Source organism: Myotis brandtii, unplaced genomic scaffold, assembly GCF_000412655.1.
Source record: "Myotis brandtii unplaced genomic scaffold, ASM41265v1 scaffold155, whole genome shotgun sequence".
NCBI classification, from domain to species: Eukaryota; Metazoa; Chordata; class Mammalia; order Chiroptera; family Vespertilionidae; genus Myotis; species Myotis brandtii.
This window is the reverse complement of record NW_005355621.1, coordinates 1,749,292-1,756,787: the sequence shown is the minus strand read 5'-3', so window position 1 is coordinate 1,756,787 and position 7,496 is coordinate 1,749,292.

The following is a 7,496-nucleotide window of genomic DNA, read 5'->3' as shown; positions in this document are numbered from 1 at the left end:
AGACAGACTTCCTTTCCAGTCTTGGCTCTACCGACTGTGGCCTGAGACAAGGCAACTAACGCCTCTGAGCTTCCCATATCCTCATCTGCAAAATAAAGAATACTCACTTCGCCAGGGTATGAGAAGCTTAATAAATAATTTGTATAAAGGCACTGGCAAGTGGTGTGTCTGCTACCATCACCACCACCACCACCTAAAGGCATCCACCCTGATTAAAGGGTCCATACCACCTGGAATCAGTGCACTCATATCTTCCCTCTTAAGTGGCTCTAGTGGTTATAGTCTTCTGTTTTGCTGTGACTCATCTATTACTATAACTTACCCAGGGCTTGTAATAGGACAAGTGGCAAATAAGAACTCAGAGATGGAAGGTCCTCAAACAAGATAAGCCACTCCAGAAATAAATGACACGGCATTGGCTGGGTTGGGGGGGTGAGGTTAGGAATAGAAGGGGCTGGCATGAACCAAGGAAGCTGGAAGAGGGCAAAGAAGGAGAAAAGAGGCAACAGTAAGAGCTCTAGGGGAGAGCTGAAGGTCAGAATTGGCTCAAATAAGGGAGAGGAAGCTGAGTAATAATGCATCATTACCTGCTTCATTGATTCTCCACCTGGGGCTGCCCACCCACACTGCATTATGGAAGGCTGGCAACAGCCAATGAGAAGCAAGCTAATTCATGACTGACAACCCTGGAATATCTCCGGAAGTGGAAAAGCAGATAATGCAGGAGGTAGAAAATGAATCTAGCCTGGAAACAGGGGGCTGACTAAACATCCACATAGTAAGAGCTTTAGACACAGGTGTCGTCTACCCCTCAGGTAATGGTGGGCAGGAGGCAGAGTGGGTCTCTGGTGAATCTGGACCAGCAAGTCTCTAGACTTGCCTTTCTCCAACCCTTGCAATAATTCTTATGATGTGAGGAACTTAAAAATTATTATTTGTACAGTTCATGGTACAGAAATATAATCAGTGACTTTAAGCTATCACAACCCAATAATAATTTCTCAATGCTCTTTTGAGCAGAGAATGTTTTCTGCAAGTCTGTTTGTTTTGCCTACTCAATTAGCCTAATCTTTTTCTGTGGTTTCTCCCTCCCCATCAAGAATAGCAACTCTAATGCAGCTCAGGAATGTTTTTTGCTTCCTATTAAAATTTTTTAAATCATGTAATTAATTTTACTATCCAAGATGCTAGTAAGATCTGGTCTATGGTATATGACATATGGGGGATTTTTGTTCTTTAAAACCAAAAATAAATTGTTAAGCTAAACTTTATTGAAAAAAAAGGCAATTAAATTTAACTTAAATTTCTTGAAACTAATCTTTCTTTTTGTAAATTTTTGAACTTCATAAAGAGAACACAATTTATTTGTGCCAAATAGTTGGCTTAAAAAATGGAATTTAATTTCTCTGAAAGCAGGTTTCATATATTTAATCGAAAAAAAAGTTGTAAATTATTTTAACGAATGCTATTTAAATCATGGAAATGTATTGATACTGTTGACTAGTAAAGCTATGGAAATCATGAACCAAAGCAATATAAATAAAAATAAAGCCTAGGACAATTTATAGAAGACATTGAAAAAACCAATTTCTTACTAACATTATCAGGCTTAACTGTAGGCCTAGTAGTTCCAAAATAATTATAGACACGTGCTTATCTCTTGATTTCTGATAGGCCTGAGTGTACACAAAAAATTTTATATTGGAACTAAAAAATAAATTTTAACTTTGTAATGTGATACCTGGGTTATTGTTGTTGTTGTTATTTACTAAACAAATACTCAATTTTTGGTCCAACTTGTGATAAGTACACAAGATTTTATTTCCAACTGTAGTGAGACCATTTCTGTCCTGGCTCTTGACAGATGTTAAAAGGAAAAGCTTGGTCACACACGTGGGAAGCTGAAGGCTGTAGAAAAATGGCCCTTGCAAGGCTGGATATTCTTTTTCACAGAAACCAGAGCTTGTAGGGAGCTGATCAGTAAACCTCTTCTTGAGTTTACTATCTGGCTGCCCCTCACTGACGTCTTCCTCTTCTCTCAAAGTCAAGTTCTCAGACTGAGCAGAAGAGTCAGAAAGAGGGTCTCTCACCTCGTCACACACATGAGTTGAAAGGGGAGGGAATACTGTTCCCTTTGGTCCTGCCAATCTTCTAGGAGGTTTATGATAAGACTTGAGGCAAAATAATATCCTTCCTCTCTGTCAAGCCCAAGCCCAGTGGAAACTTGTCAAGATTTCCTATTGAAACATGATTTCCCCCAAGACTATTCTTACTTAAATTCAGAACATTCTTTCTAAGGCCTTGCAGAGACTTCCTCCCCCGGCTCATGTGAGGAAAACTGTCTTGAGACAGGCTAATTTCTGCAGCCAATTTTCACCTTCAAACATCTCAGCAAATCTGGCCAATTATTTTTTTTTTAATAACCCCGTCATTCATTCACCTTTACTAGTAAGGTCACATGCCTGTTGAGAAGTCTCCTCAAATTTCTGTATATAGAAACCTCTGATGGAGCCAACCACCCATGGGCCACCAGCAATACAGCCACCAACACAATTTCTCTAAGACAGACTTTGTGTTTCTAGATATAAAGAGAAAATATTAAATATAGGTGGGTTTTTGCTTGTTTTAGGCCATTATTTTTGGTAACAGTAAACATTTTCTTGAATTTCAACATCAGTTACATATCTTGCAAATACCACATCATGACATTTATTGGTGAAATCTGCTGACTCGTCAACTTGGATAGAGAACCTATTGTATTTCAGTTTATTACACAAACCTCATTATCATCAAGTGACATGTCATCGGTGTCTTGACCAATAAAATGGCCTGAAAGTGGGACCTTTTCAATTTCTCCTCCTACATCTTGCCCTACCACTTCACTCATTTTAATTTTACTACCATTATTAGGTTTTCACCAACGGTGTGACTTTCTTTTTGGGGGTCAATAAGTTCTACTATTAAGTAATTTTTTCTCCCTGGACCCAAATGTGACTTTTTAAACTAAAGGTTTACCCTGTTTGTTTTGAGATTCCAATAGCCATTTAAAATCACCAGCACCTTTTCATGTCAAAGGGCTGTGATTTATAGTTCAAAGTCATATTTTGCTGAAGCTATCATTGCATTTGTGAGTCATTTGCTGCAGAACCTGCACAGTGGAATAGGACAGCATAGATCACCAGCGTACAAATCCATGGATGAGTAGCTTTCACCATAAAGAGGGACTTCTATGGTATGGCACTGTTGCAATAGTGCGGTGAAGTGACTCAAAAGATCGGAATTCATCATTACTAACCTTATCAGAATTGTCCATACCTGTAAGACTGGAAAAGTTCACATGGAAAAACAAACATGAAGAAGAGCCAGGGAACACTAAAAAGGGAAAGCGTTAAAGGGAATGAGTCCTATCACATGTTGGAACATACTATAAAGTCAGTGTAATTAAAACAACACAGGGCTGACACACGAATCTACAAACAGACCAATGGAATATAATTGGAAACCCAGAAATAGACTCAAGTACATTTGGAAATTTAGTATATGATAAAGGTGGCCTCTCAAATCATTGGTACAAATATTGGACTTTTTAGTAAATAGTGCTGGATAACTAAGTAGCCAAGAGGTTGGGCTTACGGAAACAAGATGAGAAGAAGCCCTCCGCAGAGCCAGGAAGAGCTGGCTGGTGCTGTGCCTCTGAGAGGGTTCATGGCACAAAGGAAGCTGGAGGCTGAAACCTACTGCCAGGGTGACTTTGACAGGAAGAGCAAGAAATATGTTCTCCCTTTCACCTTCCAATCTCCTCTGCAAAGCCAGCTGGTAGAGGAGAAAATGGAGTGAGCCAAGTCCCAGCAGCAGCATCACAGAGCAGAGTATCAGAAGGTGGGTTTGGAGCTGAGCTTACTGGCCGGAAACATGTAAATGCTGAGTCCTTGTTTAGTTAGCATGCAGCACCCTATAACTCTATTGAGAGGAAGAGCGAGGGCAAATGAAGACAGGATGGGATAACACTCTAAATCTTCATGTTCTTAATAAAATGATAAGGGAATATTCAAAAGTGATGTCAAGAATAGAAATATAAACACAACACTTACAAAAACAATATGAAACAGCTAAAAAATGTTTAAGGAATGGGATGTGGGTGGGGAAGAGAGGGAGAAGTGGTTAGCTTTTTAAATTATAGACACATTTGACTTCAATTTTTAAAAAATTAAAACAAATGAATGGAGAGGGGAAAAGTTCAGATCTATGGTGGCATTTATAGTTTGGAAAAATAAATGTAATACTGTAAGATCAATAAAATAGGGTTTCCATTGGGAAAGTAAATTGGAAAACTATCATTTGGATAATACAGACTACCAAAAGCAAAAATGGAAAATCCTTTTTGTTGTTGAATCCTGTGAGAGATGGAGAAGAAATTAGATTGTAAACCTCATAAGGGTAGATTGTGTGTCTGTTTTATTCACCAATTAGGCCCATATTTTATGGCCTAATAGATGAAAAATTGAACAGAATAGCTCACAACAGAAAGAGCAGGTGCTCACTCCTGCATTGACCACAAATAACTTTGAGGGTTTACCAAGTAAAAATAACACCAGTCCTAGGCCCACGTTGCTGGTTTCAGACAGATAAGCAGAGCCTCACAATGCCACGTCATTAGGGCTATTTCAATGATGAGGACAAAAAATTGTAACCCATAGAAGGTAGAGAATCTCACTCTGCCTGGGAATGGCTGAAGATGACCTTAGTGTTGAGAGGCCATTGTTGGCCTGATTTTTAAAGGAAGTCTAAGAGTTTACCAGATAAGGAAAACAGGGGAAAGGAGTAGGAGAGGACACAGAGAGGTAACCAGGGGAGAGTCCAATGTCCTGTGGTGATGGAGCAGACGGTCTGATGAGATGCCTGGTGGGCAATAAGATGGAGAGGGAGGTGGATTGCCAAGTCTGAGCTTATTGGATCTTATTCCTTGGACACTGGAGAGCAAACAGAGGCAAAAATATTCCTTAGTCGCGTTTTAATTTGAGGGAAGATCATTCTGATAGCAGTGTGGAAGAAGTACCCAAAGCAAAAGAGAACAGACACAAGGCACCAGAAATAACAATAACAAGAAGAAGAGCTAATGGGCTCTGGATACTTATAATGTGCCCAGCTCTGTGCTCAGGCTTTGCCTGCACTATCTCACTTAATCCTGAATATTACTCTGTGAAGTGAGGTGGGGTTTTTTTTATCCCAATTGTATAGACAGGGATGCTGAAAAATAAGAGTCTGGGTTTTCACTGAAGGAAAAAAAAATGTTCCCTGACCTGGAGGCCTCTGATTCTTTTTCTTCCAGGGCAGGAACCAGTCCACACATGGGGCTGGCCTGATTCCAGCAGGTGTGATCACCTGGCAGAACAGGAAGCATTTGGGCAGGAACCAGGGCAGTTCCCGACAAGTGCAGGATGACATTTGTTGAGAGGGAAGTAAGGTCAATGCCTAAATATGGTTATTAAAGAGAAGTTCAGGAACATGATGTCAGAAGACATCCAACCAGTCTCCCATTTCCAGTTCTCTCCAAGGCCTGTCCACTCTAGCCCTGGGTGACTTCATCTTGCCATTAAGAGTTATTAATCATGCCTCCCCTCAATAAGTGACCATTTGTTACCCCAGAATGATATGTGCACATGACATGTTCAATGTTATTTTCCTTTGCCCACTCCCCTTTTCACTGAAATCCCCTCCTCTTGTCACCATATGGCCACTCTCCTATTTAATGAACTCAACATTCTCTGACCTTTGCAAAGTGTCTTCTCCACATTTCAATAATGGCTTCATCTACTCAACCATTGGCCAAGTGAGAAGTCTCAATATCATTGCCAGCCTCCTCTTCTCCTTCTCCATACTTAGTTCTCAAGTTCCATCTTGACCCTAATTCTTGATGCTTTCGCAACCATTTTCTCTTCTCATCTGACCATCTCGGACTTACGTGGTCATCTAAAGAGCCTTCTATGGTTGTCCAAACACCAGTCTTGCCCTCACCAAAATAGCCCCTCACAGCCTCTGTTATAGGTTTAATTGTATCCCCCAAAATATGCTGAAGTCCCAACCCCCAGAACTTGTGAATGTGACCTTATTTGGAATTAGGGTCTTTGCAGAGGATCAAGTTAAGATGAGGTCATTAGGGCAGGTCCTAATCCAATATGACCGCATCCTATAAAAAGGGGCAATTTGGACAGAGTCAGACATGCACACAGGGAGAATGTCACGTGAAAAATGAAGGCGGAGATGTGCCTATAAGCCAAGGAACAGCAAAGATTACCAGCAAATCACCAGATGCTAGAGGAAAGGCATGGAACACCTTCCCTCCCATCCCCTCAGAAGGAACCAACCCTGCTGACACCTTGATCTCAAACTTCTAGCCTCCAGGACTGTGAAGATGAAATCCAGTTGCTTAAGCCTCTCAGTTTGTGGTACTTTATTATGGCAGCCCTGGCAAACTAACACAGCCACCAAGGCTTTTTTACAAATGCCCATCTGCTCACACCAGTCTCTGCTTAAAATCCTTCCACAATAATGAAAAGAATGGGCTCTATTTATCGAGCACCTGCTGAGGGCGAGGTGCTCCATCTCTATTATAGCTAATCCTTAAGCTTCCTTTGAAACAAGACGTTACCATTTGTGATTTTGCAGTTGAAGAAAAGCGATCTTCTAAAAAGCTGTCGCTTGCCCACGTTCCCATAGGTAGTAAGCAGAAGAACTGAATTTTGACTCTTGATCTCTTTGAGTCCTAAAGTTACACTGGCATTGAGTGTTACATCATAACAGGGAGCAGCCAAACGGTAAATATTTTAGGCTTTGCAGGATGTATGTTCTGTGTTGTGACTGCTCAATTCTGCCAGTCATATCCGGAAAGCAGCCCTAGACAATATGTAAATGAATGGGCATAAATGTGTTCCCATAAATCTTTACTTACAAAAACAAGATGCGGATCAGATTAGGGTATCTGACTTTAGTTTGCCAATGCTTGTCCTACAACATTGTCTTTTGGCAACAATCTACGCTCTTTGATAAAATAATTCTTAATATTCATGGTGTGCTTGCCTTTTGCCAGTATTTGTGCATGAATTAATTTATTTAAATTTCCACTATTACCTCTATTTTAGAGGTTATGAATTTGCCAAGATCACACAAATAGTGTGTCAGAGCCAGGATTCTAGGTTGGGTGGTCAAGTTCCAAAGTCCATGATCTCACTCATTGTCTACAAGGGCCTTTCCACCTGCCCATCTACATATCCCAGAACATTCTTCCACCCTCTGCCTACTTCCTTATTCAATACCTGTCCTTCTTTCAGCCATTCCACAGTGAAGAAGGGGAAATGAAGGAAGGAGCCTGAGCTAGCCCTGCCTGCCTGCTCTGCAATGTACATTTGGCCAAGGCCAAATCCCTGGACTGCCCGGAGTCCTTGCTGTCAGTGGGGATGGGAAATGTAGAGTACGGAGTAGGCACCTACTTCCTTCAC